The sequence below is a fragment of the Odocoileus virginianus genome, chromosome 17, assembly GCF_023699985.2.
Source record: "Odocoileus virginianus isolate 20LAN1187 ecotype Illinois chromosome 17, Ovbor_1.2, whole genome shotgun sequence".
Classification (NCBI taxonomy): domain Eukaryota; kingdom Metazoa; phylum Chordata; class Mammalia; order Artiodactyla; family Cervidae; genus Odocoileus; species Odocoileus virginianus.
The window spans coordinates 11108829-11126920 of record NC_069690.1 but is presented as its reverse complement, the minus strand read 5'-3'; the positions used below and the strand labels follow the sequence as shown (position 1 = coordinate 11126920).

General features: G+C 36.8%; 1 protein-coding gene across 10 annotated transcripts in view; it reads left to right on the top strand.

Moving 5' to 3' along the window:
- Positions 1-18092, top strand: part of BCAS3 (BCAS3 microtubule associated cell migration factor) — a 581826-nt gene that overhangs the window by 217531 nt on the left and 346203 nt on the right. The window lies entirely within an intron of this gene.

Sequence of the window (18092 nt, the reverse complement as noted above, 5' to 3'; positions counted from 1 at the left end):
TCTCTCTCTTCACTGTTCCCAACAGTCCTTCTCCCCTTTACCTTTAATTTTTGAGATCTGGAATAAAATAAACCCGTTTTTCTAATCTGTTCATACAAAGAAGATCTTGGGTTCATTTGAGGACATTCTTAATATATTAAATCATTTAATAAATTGAAATAATGGTGATGATCATTACCATGATATTTTAACTCCCTAACTTTTTCACTGTATAAGGATTACTTGATGCCATGTATATGGAATATGGTGTTCAAGACCGTTTTTGTAAATTTAGAGATTGAATTTTTTATCTGTAGATCTTTTCCAGAAAACTCTGGCTTTAACCAGAGTCAGTTCATTAAGAAATATCTATTGTTGGAGAGGGATAGTCTTGAGTCATACATATTTTAGAGCAGCATTTGCATTTTATTTTAATATACACCTCTGTGGGATTTCTATTAATGTATTGCAAAAAAAAGCCCCCCAAATCCCAAAGACATGTGTAAGTCTATACTTGAGAGAAAATACTTGTATAACCATCATCCTAAACAGTAAATGAAACTTCAGAACTCCATTTTTGTGTCCCCTTCCTGTAAAAGCAAACCATGATTCTGACTTTAGGGTAATCACTTCCCTACTTTTAAAAAAGTGAACTTTTGCTCACTATTGTTTATGAGATTAATTCATTTATTTCCATTTCTGTTACATATTCCATTTGTATAAGTATGTTTCTACTTATTTATTTATCCTTTCTCCAACTGTTGATTTATATTTTGGTGGTTTCTTGTGGAGTTCTTATGTATAATGAAGATAATGAAAATGTTGGTACTTGTTTCATAGTGCAAATTTTTGCTCATTTTTGAGTGGAAATACTAGGTTACAACATATGCAAATCGTAACTTTGGTAGGTATTACCAGAGTAGTTGTAGTTATTTTCTTAGACTCTAAAATCACTGCAGATGGTGACTGCAGCCATGAAATTAAAAGATGCTTGCTCCTTGCACAAAAAAGCTATGACAAATCTAGACAGCAGAGACATCACTTTGCTGCCAAAGGTCTTTATAGTCAAAGCTATGGTTTTTCCAGTAGTCATGTACAGATGTGAGAGTTGGACCATAAAGAAGGCTGAGTACTGAAGAATTGATACTTTCGAATTGTGGTTCTGGAGAAGACTTCTGAGAGTCTCTTGGACTGCACGGAGATCAAACCAGTCAGTCCTAAAAGAAATCAATCCTGAATATTCATTGGAAGGACTGATGCTGAGGCTGAAGCTCTAATACTTTGGCCATCTGATGTGAAGAACTGACTCATTTGAAAAGACCCTGATGCTGGGAAAGATTGAAGGCAGGAGGAGAAGGGAGTGACAGAGGATGAGATGGTTGGATGTCATCACTGACTCAATGGACATGAGTTTGAGGAAACTCTGGGAGATAGTGAAGAACAGGAACCTGGTGTGTTGTAGTACATAGCGTTGCAATGAGTCGGACATGACTTAGCAACTGTACAACAACAACTTCTATCTAGTTCCAAATATATTGTCTTCACTCCAGACAAAAACTGCATATTCTTTAAGAAATTCCTCTCCACTCTTCTGTGCCCTAGTCCCTAGCAACCACCAGTCTGCTTCCATCTGTACAGATGTACCTGATATGGTTATTTCATATAACTGCAGTCATAAAATATGTGACCTCTTGTCTGACTTCTTTGAGGTACAGCCACACTGTAGTCTGTATCAATACTTCATTCCTTTTTATGGTTGAATAGTATTCTGTTATGTGTATGTTCCACAGTATTTTATCCATTCATCCATTGATGAATATTTGGGTTGTTTCCACCTTCTAGCTTTTGTGAATAGTGGTACTCTGAACATGTGTGTACAAGTACTTGTTTGAGTATATCTTTGTGGTTCTGGACATATCCTTATCCTTATTTGTTTTAGCTCCTGCTTGAACACATGTGCTTTTGTAATACCTAGTCAATTAAAGATACATGTAGTAGATAAATTTAGATATATTTTTTCCTTGGAGGGAATTTTAAGATAGACTGAAAAAATATATTTGTAACTAGAATCCTGAGGAGAAATTCTACAACTCGGAAAAGTTTGGGCCCTTTGTTGTTTTGGTTTTAAGATTTTTTTGATGTGGACCTTTTTTTTTTTTTTCCTTGACGTGGACCATTTTTAAAGTCTTTATTGAATTTGTTAGAATGTTGCTTCTGTTTTATGTTGCTTTGGTTTATGGCCACAAGGCAGGCGTGTGGAGATCTTCTCTCCCTGACCAAGCATGGAACCCACAACCCCTGCATTAGGAAGTGAAGTCCTCAGGAAGTCCCAAGTTTGGGATCTTTGTTTTCTACCTAGATGATGTTTTGTGCTCTGGTTCTATTATTTTTTATAAGAACAGTTATGATTCATTTATATTTAATTAGTGGTCCATGAAAATCTTTTACAATAAGTCTTGGGTGAAAACAGTCATTAAAAAAAGTATTTAGCATGTTTAAAAGGTTTAGAAAGCTTTGAGATAGTTATTCATATTTTCAGCTATTTTTCAGGAAATTTAGTTCAGAAATGATTCCTTACATTTTTAGGTGTAACTTTTGTCACATTGAGTTCCCTGTTGGCTCAGTAGTAAAGTCTGCCAATGCAGGAGATGTGTGTTTGATCCCTGAGTCAGGAAGATCCCCTGGAGAAGGAAATAGCAACCCACTCCAGTATTCTTGCCTGGGAAATCCCATGGATAGAGGAGTCTGGTGGGCTGTAGTCCATGGGGTCACAAAAGAGCTGGACGTAACTTCAGCTACTAAACAACAACAGTACAACTTTGTTCTATAATTAGGTGGTGCTATAGACTGAGCGCCAAAAAACTAATGCTTTCAAATTGTGATGCTGGAGAAGACTTTTGAGAGTCCATTGGACAGCAAGGAAATCAAACCAGTCAATCCTAAAGGAAATCAACCCTGAATATTCATTGGAAGGACTGATAATGAAGCTGAAGCTCCAATATTTTGGCCACCTGATGTGGAGAGCCGGCTCATTGGAAAAGACCCTGATGCTGGGACAGATGGAGGGCCGGAGGAGAAGGGGGCAACAAAGGATGAGATGGTTGGATGGCATCATCGGCTCAATAGACATGAGTTTGAACAAACTCCAGGAGATAGTGGAGGACAGGGAAGCCTGGTATGCTACAGTCCATGAAGTCACAAAGAGTCAGACACAACTTAGCGACTGAACAATGAACAACATAGGTTCTTCAAGGGCTTTGCTTTTTGTGTTGCATATTTTTCTTAACTTCAGTTTCACCATAAACTTTATGGAGAGAGGTTCAGTGTGCACACTGGGTGGCTAGGTTGACCAGAGAACCAGATATATTAGTAGAAAAATAGGAAGAATTTATAGTCTTTCCGTGTGTGCCTTTTCAGGGAGCATTCTTCTGAGCTCCTCTTTTCTTCCCACTCTTCCTTCTCTAATAAGATACCATATACCAGGTTCTGTGTTAGACTTGGGCATAAGATGCACAGAAAATTGAGGTCATCTCTGCTCTTGTCTCAGGGGAAAAAGCACATACTGAATGCTGAACAAGTACCTTTCCATGTATTTTTGCTGAAGAGTGTAAAGTGCCAGCCAATTAAGGATTTGTCATTTGTAAAAGATCAGGCCTCTGAAGAGTAATACTTGAATTCTCTGTCAAAATATATTATTTTCCCTCAGCATTATTGCTTTCATAACTTTCTGAATGTTTTTGCATAAAGTTAAGAGAAGACATCTCAGAGAGGAGATTATGGGTTTTTGGGCAACACAGCTGTTCTTAAATTCCCCTTTGAAAGCAAGGAATTTCAGGGGACATTTTCCTCCTCATAACGTGTGCTGAAGTTTAATTAAGTTGGAATTTCACCTGCTTTTACTCCATCATTTTTTCTCATTTTTAAAGTGCAGACTTTAGAGTGATGGTCATTTTTCTTTATGTTCTTTTTGTATGGTACATGTCAAAACAAAATGGGCATTGTTGTTGGTTAGTTCTAAAAATGATGTATTTACAGTTTGTGTGGATAAACAATCTGATGCTAGTCAAAAACAATGTAAACTTTTGAACGGGGAGGGATTCATCTTGAAAATGAATCATGCTTTGGCGGTATTACCGTTGTTTGTCTGTGCTCTTTTTAGCAAAGTAAAGGAAACTGTTAAATAACAGTTGATATAGGGATATTTCCTTTTTACTTTCTGGAGGCAATCCAGTTTAAGTTAGGATTATTTTATCTATTTGCCATTTTTTACTGAACAGAGGATGTTTATTTATTTGAAACATAACTCTCTCTAAATATCTCTTTCGTTTCTAATCTTGTTGCCTGGACCTTAGGCTTTGTAAGGCATTCTTAAGATCCATGAACGTGGATAGGAAAATATCTCAACTTTAGGTTTATGATCCCCTACCCAAAGTTAAATGTTTTCTTTCACTATGAATATAGACAACACATGCCAGTGATAGCAGTTCTTGTAACACTGTCACCAGTAAAAAAAAGATGCTTTTGTATCATATACAGAAAATATATTTTGAAGTCTTTTGAATTGTTGATATATTTTGAAATATGGTTTGTGCTCATCATTGCTTGAAAATTTTTATATATTATTATGTAATGTTACTGCTTTTAATATTTATTTACAGGTATTACTATAGCAGAACTTAAAATTTTAAAATAAATTGATAGCTTTACTTCAATATAATAATACAGTGTTCTTTTGTAATTCTGTATATTGTATCCCACGCATTTCTAAGTATTATTCTGAGAAAGAATCCACAGACTTTTCTGGGCTGTTGAAGTAGTCCACGACAGAAATGATTAAGAACTTCTTGTCATCATTTCTTACCTCATCTGTTTCAGTAGCTTCTAGCCTTTTTTTTTTTCTTTTAACTATTGGAAGCATTTTCTTTGTTAACCGTAAATACACTCTTCCACTTTCCTACTTTCAGTGTTTCACTGTGCTTTTCCGATGTTCTGGAAGGTTCTATCTTCCCAGCTTCTTGTCCCACCACACCTACATTTCCATACCCTTCCCTGAAAAGGCCACATATATTCATTTCTTGACATACTCTTCTAGAAGTAATTTTTATTCCCTGAATGTTTACTAAAACCCTACTTCATTCTGATCTAGCTAACAGTGGCACTTCATCTCTTAAACCTTTTTTAAACATCTCTGAATGTTGTGTCCTCTGTATCAGGTTTGGTCTTGGCACTGTGCACATAATTTTATTATATTTTAGTGTGTTAATTGTTTATTGGCATGCCTGTGTCTCCCAGTAGACTGACCTCTATGAAGAGATGATCTTTTTCTTATTTATATTTATATCTTGATACCTCATGTAGTATTTGGTAAAATGTGGATTCTAAGTCTTCAAATGAAAGTTTTCAAACATCTATCAAGGTTTTCTAATAAAAACAATTCATTACTTGTCAGAATGAAGAACTTTTCATTCATGGTAATGTTGCTTTTCATTTTAACATCTATAAGATTCTTTCATTTTATTAAAGAACTTTTCATTAATGTTATTATGTTCCTGAGCTCTAAGGATACAGCAGTGAATAAAAAAGGAAAACATCTGTATTTCCATGGAGCTGACTTTCTAGTGGAGTGATGTGGATGATTCATAGGATAGATGGTAGGTGGATGGATGGATAAACAGGTAGTTTTATGTGCTATAGGATAGAGTAAAGGAAGGGAGGTAGGGTGTACTGGCGAAGACGGCAGTTTGAAATTAGGCTGCTTCCAGCAGGCCTTACTGAGAAGACGACATTTGAATAGAGTTCTGATGGAAGTGTGGGAGGAAGTCATGCAGATACCTGCAGAACGTGTTCCAGGCAGAAGAAACAGCCAGTGGAAAACCCCTGAGCTGGGAATGTGTCTGGAGTGTCCCTGGAGAAGCAAGGAGACCCATGTGGTTGGGAAACATCACGCAAGCCGCAGAGTAGAAGATGCGGTCAGAGAGGAAGTGCAGCCAGGTCGTGTCAGCTTTTGACTTTTACTCAGAGTGAAGTGGGGTGGCTGTGGAGGGTTTTGAGTGACGTGGCAAGACTGCAGAAAGGAGATGTGTATTGAAAATGCACCGTCTGACAAGATGAGAACCCTGCCGAGACCAGTGAAGAGGGTATCGTAGAGATCCAGGCGAGGGAAGAGAAGTCAGGGTGACCAGTAAGGCTTTTGGCCTGAGCACCTGGAAGGGTGGGACTGCTGTCACAGGAAATGAGGATCACAGGGGTAAAACAGGTTTGGGGATAGAGACAGGATCAGAAGTTTTGGACATGTTTACTTTAAGAGGGATCTTGACCTACTGATGCTAGGTAGGTAGGTGGTTTTATGAATCTGGAGTTCAGTGGGAAGGAATAGGCTGAGAATAAATGTTGGGAAGGCATAGATAAAGAAAGCCAAAGCAGGAGGAAATCACATAGTAAGTGAATGAGTATGAAAAGATGGAGATGTCCCAGGTCTGAGCCCTAGGGCCCTCCAACTTTAAGTACTAAGTGGCATAGAAAGAAAGTCACACATGAGAAATCCTAGAGGCCAAACAAAGACATTTTTTTTTCCTGAGAAAAGGGAGGGAGTGATTAATGTGTTAAATTCTGCCAATAGGACAATTAAGATAAGGACTGAGAAAAACATAGAATACCATTGCATTTAGTCAAGAGAGGACATGTGGCTTTGATAAGGGCAATTTTGGTGGAGCCATGGGGGCCTGATAGGGGTGGATTTTATTAAGGATGGGAAGAGAGAAATTGGAGGTCAATATTGACAGGAAAATGGGGAAAAGTTAGAGGGCAAAGCTGGAGTGGGAAATGGCAACCCACTGCGGTTTTCTTGCCTGGAAAATTCCGTAGATGGAGGAGCCTGGCGGGCCGCAGTCCGTGGGGTCTACAGAGGGTCGGACTCGACTGAGCACGCATGCACTCACACTAGAGGGCAAAGAGAAAACTGCTTCTGTTTTCTCAGAGAAATAGGAAGTGAATGTGGTTGCGGGTATTGGGAGCTTCAAGAAGACAGGCAGATAGTCCTCTGGGACATGAGGACTAACCTTTACCAGTTAGGAAGTTTTTGCTGAATGAAGAAACCCCTTCTGCCACTATTATTTATGCTTCAAGCAAATTTAATTACTTGCTTTTGCTTTTCAGCTTCAGTCGACACCTTGTTTCTGCACCTGAATTGCTTTCTGCTTATTTCTTCAGGTAAATGTTGAATGCGTCTTGGCAGCTCAGCTCAGCTCTCAATGTGCTTTCTCCCTCTTAACATAAAGTGCCTAACTCCGCTGTTTGTTTCTTCTGTAAGTTCTTTATCTGGATTTATTGCTTACTGCTTTCTACCTATTATTTTTGATGATCTCCATTATTAACTGTGACTTCCTTTGGGAGTCAGTTGGAGGACCTGCAGTCACACTTCCTGTGGTGGAAGCTGGGTGACTTTCTGACTCCGTTAATTTAAACACAGAACTTGCTCTACCTGTGCCTTAATTCTCTATCAGTAAAATGGGGATAATAAAATTACCTCCCTTAGAGGGTTACTGTGAGGATCAAAGCACTTTGAATGGTGTCTGGCACATATGAAATAACTCAGGAAAAGATTAGCTGCTGTGATTAGTTTCATTATTGATTTTGTTTATTATTGAGGAGGTATATAGGACCGTTCACTATTCATATTTTTTATGGTAGCTTATATGCAGAAAAGAGAGTAAATGAAGAATTCATCCAATAATAAACGACTGAAATATAATTGTGACCTTATTTGTGTATAGGATCTTATAGCATTATTAGACTCAAAATTGCTAAGTTGATTTCTGACGTTTCTTAATGTGTCTGACTCTTTTTGACTCCATGGACTGCAGCACACCAGGCTTCCCTGTCCTTCATTATCTCCTGGAGTTTGCTTAAACTCGTGTCCATTGAGTTGGTGATGCCATCCAACCATCTCCTCTGTTGCCACCTTCTCCTCCTGTCCTTAATCTTTCCCAGCATCAGGCTCTTTCCCAATGAGTTGGTTCCTCACATCAGGTATCCAAAGTATCGGAGCTTCAACTTCAGCATCAGTCCTTCCGATGAATATTCAGGGTTGATTTCCTTTAGTATTGACTGGTTTGATCTCCTTGCTGTCCAAAGGACTCTCAAGAGTCTTCTCCAGCACCACAGTTTGAAAGCATCAATTCTTTGGTGCTCAGCCTTCTTTATGAATGTGATACCATACATTAGGAAATATAGTTGGATAAATTAATCCATCCATTCTCTGGCCTTTGCATTTCTTTATTTTGCAGATTTTCCAGTTTAGATTCAGGAATATGGCGGTTACTATGTGATAGGGCTTTCAAGGAATTTATTTTTTCCTGTTTTTTTTCCCGTTGCATCAACAGAGGGATTTTGGATTCACTTCTGTGGTTCTCAGAGGTGTCCCCTTCCCATTAAGTCATAGGTCCTCAAGGGAATCATAGCTTCAGGCATCTGAGTTCCAGATTCTGCTTCTTTCAAATAAAATGGAAGTAGTTGATGAGACTCTGAGTCCTGTAGATGGGGCCTCCTTGGACTTGAAGTCTCCCTATTTTAATAAAGTGCTTCTAAGTAACTGGTAGCATCACTTTTCTTCTTGGCATCTATATGAGACATTCTTTGTTTCTGTTAGAAACTCTGTTTATAGCCTTCATTTGATGGTTTATTGTAATTACTTTTGTTGATCGGTAGTTTTCTTGATACAGACCACATCACAATTGTAAATGCAAAGCAACCACACATTTCAACCTTATACAGTTTCACCTCCTTAAGACAATCAATAATAATGTGATGTTTCTTGACTTCTCTTTCCACATCACTGTTTACTTGTGGATTGAAGTTTCCATTTGTATGTTTTAATTTTTGCCAAGAAAAATCAATCATGTGCACTGTAGCTCTGCTTTAAATTTTATGCCTCATATGACACAGAGTATATATATAGTATATACATGTTAAATGGATAAAAATCTTCTTTTAGGCTATCATAGTTTAGTACCTTTTTTTTAAACTGGTTGCATGTACTTTCTTGTAGTGCCTGTGAAGTTTCTAATTTGTTTTTTTAAGTCTAATAGATTTCCTAGTGAGTTTTTTTCTTATAAGTTATTTGATCATCTTTGTCTTTACATTTCTATGCACAAAAATTATGTATACTTAAAATATTTTCATGTCACTTCCTCTTGTTTCTCAGAGAGGGCTGATGAGTTCTTTAGGGAAAGTAGATTGAAAAGAGAGGCCTTATAATAAATACTGTCCTGAAAACAAAGTGCTTCTATTTCAGAAGCCCTAATTGAAGAAACCGTCTACTAAATAAAGATAGCATGATTTTTTAATAGATTATTTTATAGAGTAGTTATAGGTTCATAGCAAAATTGAGAGGAAGTTTAAGATAACATAGTTTTGAGAAAAATAAAATTACCTATGGAATATCTTTAAAAGCTCTTATATTATCTCTAAATTTTACTTTATATTAAATTTAATACAATAAAACATCTATTTGACTATTTTATCTTTTGTCTATATCATTTGTAATATGGCTTATTTTTCTCTCTTTTAAAATTTTATTCCTTAAAATAAATACTGGCTTAAGTAGTTATAAATTGAAGCTAAATTGGCACTTTTTGTTTTGCTCCTTACTGTTTATGAAATATTTTGTGTTTTCTCTGTTTTTAACTTTGGCATGTCAGAGACTGCAGGTTTCAAATTTTGTTTTAAAATGGTTATTGAGACACGCCTCTAGAGGGCGATCTTTTCTAAACTTTCCCATGATTTCAATCATGGCCGCCCTGGCATGAACCTGGTGTTCTATGGATATTGAAGCCGTCTAAGATTTTGTAATAACTTAGCTTCCTTTTTATTATGTTTTCTATGATTTATTCCTCAAAGTCTTATTACAGAATTGAATTTTTGAAATAAATTACTGTCATTTATTATCTAGTTTTAGTATCTCATCCAGGTACCTAGCTCCTGTGAATGAATTTAGGGAGTTGAATGAAGGCAAATGTTTTAGTTAATCATTGGAGGGAGTGGTTTCTGTGTGTTCTAACAGTTCCTTTCTTTGTTTCTCTACATATTGCTATTCAAGGATCTATCTCTGTACTTTATGGGAGCAGTGATTACACTCCACTATTGAGGCATCAGTAGGCCTGATACTTTTCTGCTAACATTTGGAGTTTTATTTTTGTTTACCTATTGAATAAAATTTTTGTACCAAAGCAGTACATACATTTATTAAAAAGTAACATGATATCACAATTTAATAATGAAAAATTGCACTCTCCTGCACCCACTGCTCCCACTCAGAGGCTTTAATTCTTGATAATTTATTTCTTGCTGTTTTGGGTTTTCTTGCCCCTTTCTCGAAATCATGTCAGTTGGGTAATGGATATCCTACACTGAACCCCTAACTTCCTTTTCTATTTTCTATCTCTTTGTCTTTTTGTTTTACTTTAAAACAGTATCCCCAACTTTATCTCCTAACCTGCTTATTGCATTTTAATTTCTACAATATGTTTTTTTATTTCTACAGGTTTTTTAATTTCTGCAATATGCTTTTAATATCCTTTTCTGTGAATGTTTATTATCTCACCCTTTTCTTATTCTATAGATGTAAAATTGTTTATCTTTTTTAAAGGTAGTTATAATTTTTGATCCATTTCTTTGCTCCTTGTAAGAGGATTTGGCTTATCAATTTGCAGGTAAGCTTAGTCTTAGTTTTCCAGTGAGGAAGGTAATTAAGTAGGAAAATTCTGATACCCAATGATCAGTGTCTGCAGGAGTGACCCAAGTAAACAGATTTAGAAATTATGAGACTTGGGAATAGCAGCCATGAGCAGTCTTGAACTTAAGAATCTGAGCAGGAAGTAAAAACCTGACTGCTGGCTTAAAGTTTGCAAACTGCAGAAGGGTATGGTGAGTGGGGTCGGTGCTGTGCCGGGGTTACACAGAAATAGAAACCATAATGGTTTCTGTTGAGAAATAGAAACTATAATGGTTCTTAGCATAAAATGACATTTAGAATTTGGAGAAGGATGAGAAAAGGAAAGGGATTTAAGGTTCATTGAAAGAGTTATTAACATTGGATGATGTGTTTTTGCAGGTGAGAATATTGAAGCTAGAATGAAGCCCAAGAGTGAAGCTGTTTCAGAATGGCTAGGGTGGAGTTAGTGTGGGCATTGCCATTGTTGGCAGCTTCAGACGAGACAAGGCATTCCCTTTTCAGTGCTGAGAATCTTTCCTAGTCAGGAATTAACAAATGTTCAATAATATTTCACTCCTGTCTAATTTGAAGTGGATTAAAACATGTACACTTTGATAAAATCATGGATGAAAGAAAATATAAAGCGACAGTACTGTTAATTGAATATGGTTTTCTGGCAGCAATCCAGCTGATTAACAAAAAGTGTTTCTGCTAAGGCAGCAGAGATACAAGGAAGGTGGTAAGAGTCTTCGTTCTCAGTGCCCAGGTAGGGTCAGGTGTTGCTCTTCTTTGTGATTTTCTCCATCAAGGACTTTCTATCAAAAGTAGTTTTTAATATAAACAGGTAAATTTATGGTTTTTGTTTTTGGAGAAATACATGTAGAAGACAAAAACTTGAACTGTTTATTAATGTTCCTAGGGTATACTTGGACTTATTTCTTTTTCTTTTTTGATTGGTGAACAGTTCTCTCTCACACATTGTTGATAATTTAGGCAGCTAAATTGAGTATGGGTTTCCTGTTTTCTTCTTGAGCAGAACATGTAAGCATATTTTAGATAGAATGCTATTTAAGTGTTTTTAAACTGGAAATAAAATATATGTGAGTATAAAAGGTTTTATCTTCCCTTCTGTCAAAAATGCTGATTTGACTCTTTTGCACAGTACTCCCATCTTTGTATGGTTGTTAAAATCTGTTGCTCTTTCCCATCTGAAGGAAATGCATCTTTGACACTTCTCATGACCTGAGTCATGATGCTGAAGTGGAGCCAGAAAATATCCTTAATGGTCATGAGTTAAAAGAAGGAAGGCTTCTATGGAGTGGGGGTAGGGGAGCGAGAAGGAGGTTGTGGGGAGCATCTTTGCTATTGCTATTTTGAATTATGTCTTTTTGATTATTAGGAAAGTTGCTTCCAGTGTACTACGATAGTTGTTATTCAGCAGAAAATACTTGGATTTTAATCTTTAGTTCTTCCTTCAGTATGTGGTGTTTAATGTACTGGAAAAAGACCAGTTCTGCAAACGTTTAATTATTTTGAGTCCTCCGAGTCTAAGAACATTACACCTTAAATCTGGCAATTTATTCAGTATTTTATCTTGTTACAGTGTTTGTTTTTATTTCATTCCAATTCCCATTCTTCCACATCTTATATGTTCAGTTTAAATAATAGCATTATATTTATTGAATGATGCCGGTAAGTTTCTATAGTTTTTTCCTTTATCAGTTAAGTGCTTCTGTTTGCTCTGTTGACATGATACAGAATTCATTGCAAGATATTTAAGTATGAGAGATATGGGTGTAGTATATTTTTAAAAAGCATTTCAATGAGGATTTATTTATACTTTGGAGAACTCATTTAATCCCAAATTTGGTTTAAGTGATGTCAAATTATGGGGTTTTTAGTTCTGGGGATTTTTTTCACTGTTTATTAAAAGTCTTCACTTCTAAGCACTTACTCCCAAAACTCTGCTTAAGCAGAGTTCAGAAGACTGGGAAATTTTGAGGTTGCTTAAATATGTTAGATTTAGGAATAATGTGAATCTTAAAGCAAAAGTCCCCAAATCTTTTTCTTTTATTCTGCTTATTTCTACAAAGAGTTTGCTCTGTTCCCTCTAGTGTTAAGTATTGTCCATTTAGTGTTAAGTATAGTCCATTTACTGTTTTGATTTTTCGTTGTTGAAAGAGTGGTAAACTACTATCCTAATGTTTAAAATGAATTAATAATTGCTGAAATTTCTAAAATACTAAGAGAACCACCTCTTACAAATTTTCTTCATCTCAAATCTTAGAATGCTGTAAGAATAATAAACTAAGGTAGTGAGCTTTCCAATTATGCAGAAAGATTTTAAAAATTCATTTTGTAAATTTGAGTTGGCCCTGTGAACAGATTGTGCCAGAAATAGAGTGGAAAGGAAATGTAGACAAAACATGTTCACACAATATATTTAATTGCCTGTCCCCATACACATTTTATCTCTGAAAATTTCTGGAAATATTTCTATTTCCCCACATTTGTATTTTTATGAATGTTGTTTCTAACTTTCTTGATCTCATCTCCCTTTCTAGGCTTATTTTTGCATTCCAAGGCTCCTTGTTCTCAGACAGCTTTTGTATCTTTTAAGAGTAGTGTAGACTTGTTCCACATATAGTTTTAGGAACAGTTCCTTTTGACTTTTAATTTTTACATATAAATTTTCTAAATTTAATGAGTTTTAGATTTAAGGAAAGAAAAACACATTTACATGTAACAGTTGTGAGCACATTAAGGTAATAATTAACCGATGAAAAAGTATTCAGACTGGAAAAGGAAACCACCTGGCAAATTGTATATTTGATTATTTGTAAATTTATACCTTGATAACTGTTTAATAATTAGTGCAGTTTTAATTCTCCAGAATGTGAAGTTTTAATTTTACTAACATTTAATAAGCACTAGTGTGAAGTTCCATGCAGCTCCTTCCTATGTGATGGGAAGAGTGATGACAGTATCGTTAAAAACCTCGATCACCATCTTGCAAAAAAAAAAAAAAAAAAATTGCATTCTTTTTTCAAGTCAATTTTGTGGGGTATTCTATTTTCTACCCTCCTGCCCCTTTCCAAAGTACCTATAGTTGTGTCTCTTGTCCTGTGAACTGTCTACTTGACAAAGCAACAAGTGTTTTTGCTTGAAATGCATAAATGTTTTACAGTATCTTTGCTCCCCACCTTTTACTCCCCAAAAAAGTTACAGGGAGAGCAAGTCAGTGCCTAATCAGAACTGGCCTTGGATACTTCCTATCTTGCACTTTGTCACCAACGCTGTTTGCTTGTTCTGTTAACAGTCTTTTAAAAAATATGGATGCATTATTCATTTTCTCTTAATTGTGTGTGTTCTGCGCGCCTTGGCTCCTGTGAACAAGCATTGCTTCCGCCCAGTTTGGTATGTGGGTCAGAAGGCACTGTTTCTCACCAGGGCGCTGCTGTTTCCTCTTCCTACTTGAGTAGATTACAGATTATACTGGAATACGCCTGAGAAAAGGGCAGAAAGGAGGTGAAAGTCCTGGACTGCAGCTGGGAAGCTTGTCATTCTCATCTAGGAAAGGGGAAAAAAGGAGAGAGAGAAAGAAAAAGAGAAATAGACACTCTTATGTCAACCCCAAGCAACCCACAGTCAGGAAATTCCCATTTGCACAGGATACTTGTTATATATTCAGAAAGGACTTTATTTGGTTTTGATTAAATAATTATCGAGTGTTTAGCTGAGAAAGCTTTAATGTTAAATTAGATGGCAAGCCAGAGCTCAGTAGTGTTTTTAACTTTTCAGAACCTAGATTTCCAGTGATTGTTTCAAAACAAGCTACCATTGTACTCCCTTTGACAGAGTCAAGAAGTTAGGAGCTTTTCAACTACAGAGTTAACTTGGTTAAACTCATTGGTATATTTTGGATTTTTATCCCTGTCGATTCCACAGCAGGATATTAAAAGCAGACTGGGCGTCTTGGTCTTCTGTGGAAAGCCAAAGCACCAAAAAATAAGCCCCGTATGAACTTACTGCCAGTTTTTATTTTGGAAAGACGTGATGTTGAGTGTGAACCATCTATCTTCGTGAGGTCTTAGAACAAGGACGTTGTTGGAAGGAGGACAGTAATGGGATGTTTGGTAATAGGGTTCTTCCTGTAGAATTGTCTTCCAGGATTGGCAGCCTGTCACATACACATTGGTTCTCAGTATGCCTCATTGCTCCAGTTTCACAGGTGAGAGTTTAAAATATTAGGGACCAAGGATGCTGATTGGGAGGCTTGTATACCCAGAACAAGAGTGGGTCCTGTGAATGGGTGATAACAGAATTTGAAACTCTCGTCGGAGTCCCATTTGTATATGTTTGTGTTGTAAAGCTTCAGAAAAATGGAGTGCCTAAAGAAGATAAGAGTGTGTCCATGGTAAGGGTCAAAAAGTGAGAGGATAATGCAGACCTCCTAAAAGCTGTGCTCTCCCCCAGGGCATCGTCAACTCCGCCTAGTGTCCTTTTGATTTTTCCCAAATGAACCTCTGCCATTTTTATATCTATCCCTGCCTGCCCAATGACAACAAAAGACAATGCTTCTTTATCCTCCCCCCTCTCCATTTGGTCCGCTTGTTTCCATTGTAGTTCTTAGTTTCTTACGCCTTCTGTTCCTAGAATCTTCCCTCCGACCCTCATTAGCAATAATCTATAGCTTGTGCCTCTAGAAACCGGAAACAAAAAGTTTTCTCTTTCTCACTGATGTGATACTGTTTTCAGGTACTTTCTCATCTACAGCTCTGATCCCCTGATTGCATAATGTTATTTTAACTGCTCTTATTTGTCTTCATTCATAGCATGGTAGGATAGGGAAATTTTTTTTAAAGGATGGGAAGGAAGCCTGTAATTGCATCTATGTCTTATTTTTCCTCTTCTGGTTTGCATTTAAGAAGAAATACATGGGTACACACAGATACCCTGGTATTAACTTTAATATTTAACATAATCTGAGGTGGTCAATAATTTCAGCTCTTGCTGGCTTTAGAGATTTCTCGTGGCTGGCAGTTTGCCACATTCACATGTTCTCACATCACTGCGTTCAGAAGCTAAGAATACCAACCTGGCAGCTTGTGCAGGGAGGGTAAAGATAAAACAGAAGGGAGTCCAGCTTCGCAGCCACATACCTGGGAGTTGTTGCTGATGTCTTTTCCACAAATGTTCAAGTTTGTCAAAGCCCAGTAAATCTTGGAAAGTTTATTTTCCTTGTAGCATCTGTGTTTTATAATGGGTCTTTTAATTTGTTTTTACTTTGTCTGCAGGGATTTCTTTTGTCCGGAGTTTTCAGACTCTGTCTTTTTTTTTTTTTCTTTCCTGTGGAAACGAGTCCATTAATGATGACTGGTTTGGGAATATACCTCCGCAAAGCTGACCTGACGGGCAGCCGCTCCAGTGCAGCAACAAAGACCATTGTTATTTTCTGTCTTTACTTTTATCCTCAACTTCATCCATTTTCCCCCTGTGATTTTACAGTGTAGAGTGTGTGGGAAAACATATTTTGGGACCACGCACACATGAAAAGGTGGCGTTTTGAAGTTAGCAGCATTTTTTAGTAAACAGAGATCACACCCTGTCCACCTCACACACAGACAGTGGTGCTGTGTACTCATGAGGAGCCTGAGAGTTCCTTTCCCAAAGTACTTGCAGGTATTCTTCATCCAGAAGGCAGAACGGGAGGAAGAAGAGAGCCCACAAGGTTGTTTTCGTAATTCCTTTTTCAAAAACGCCAACTTGTACAAGGATATACAGAAAGTCAGTAGTTAAACCCCAATGTGAACTGTTCTGGCTTAGGACTTTGTAATGTTAAAAACAATAATAACCATAAACAAATAAACAACTGAAAACAGAATATCATTGCTTTAAACATCAAAGGATGTTTTGAACCTTCTGATTTTTAAATGATTTTCTGTTCACAAGTAGAATTCCTGCTTTGAGAAAACCACTTTATTGGAACTTGGGATTTTTTTTTTCCCCCAAGAGAACGCCGTCTATCTTGGGGACTGGTAAACCTCTAAAGGATCAAAGCTCTGGTGGATTTGGTTAAAGACCCAAAAGCCTGAAGGCTTATGGAAGTTTATCTATATAGAGTAAGCCCAAAAAACTGGGATGAGAGTTTTAGAAGAGCTTATTTTCTCATGAGATTTTTGGGACTTCCTCTGTTTGGATGTGCCAGAAATACTGTGAGAATATCCATTCTCATGGCATTTGTCACTTACAGGTCTTATCCCAGCTGGGGTTTGTGAGTAGAATAGTGTGTGAAATATTATATGTATTTTAAGGTTTTATGAAGCCCACTACTAAAGCTGCAGTTAAACAACCTCTACTATTTTCATTATACATAGTAAAGTATAGTAAAGAATGGTTGGTGAGGGTGACATTTAGAATTGACATAGTGACTCTTCACTGATCTCAGGCATTTAAAATTTTATGGTTACGATCGTATGTGTACTCAGAAGGTGAAATAAAGAAAGGGGCACCGCTCTCCCTCTCTGTCCAAAGGGAAACTGAAGCATTGGATGGAGGGACACACTTAAGCTAGTCCAAGGTTTAGGATACTATGAGTTTCTTTTGCTGAACCTCATTAGAGTAAGAAGCCTCAGGCTTAATGAAAAATCCTGGCTCGGAAATTTAGGCTTGATGTAACCGTAAGGGAGTGGCTGAGAGCTATTCTTAAAGTTACCAAACCTATGCTCCTGGTCGAGTCAACCTGAGACTCAGGCAAGTAGTGAAAGCCGTAGATTCCAGCACCTCGCTCTCTTCTGAAGTACTTTGGGTCCCCTCCAAAATTAATTTTTTTTTCCTGTAGGTCATAGGGTTGTATTTTCCTGTACTTCCTGGATATGAAAAAAATATATATTTCCTTCCTTCGTTCAGCAAACATCTGTTGAGATGTCAACAATTAGTAAGATGCTGATACTACTCTGGAGGAGTCTTTAGGTTTTGTGGAGGATAAATCTGGAGGTTTGTTAGATTCAAGCTGCATTTTCCAAGAAAATCCATGACACAAGGAAGTGACAGAATCATCTTTAAATAAAGACTTTGAGCAATTGAAAGGGGAAGAAAGGATCATTATACTATTTTTGTGTATTTGATTCAATATGAACTTTCATTTTAAAATTTGGTATATTTTTATGTATAAATCATTACATGTGAGTTGATGAGATTTCTTGTCTATGTGAGTTCCTTCATTTTACTAATTCCTGAATTAATTATTCACACATTTCTCATCCATTATTTTCTAGTTGGAAACTAAAGATGGGAAGATACAAGTTCCTGCTTCTGTACTCAAAATTTGAATATTTTCCATTTAAAACAACAATAATAAAAATATCTCCTTCCTTTTTTTCCTGAGACATTTTGAGGATGT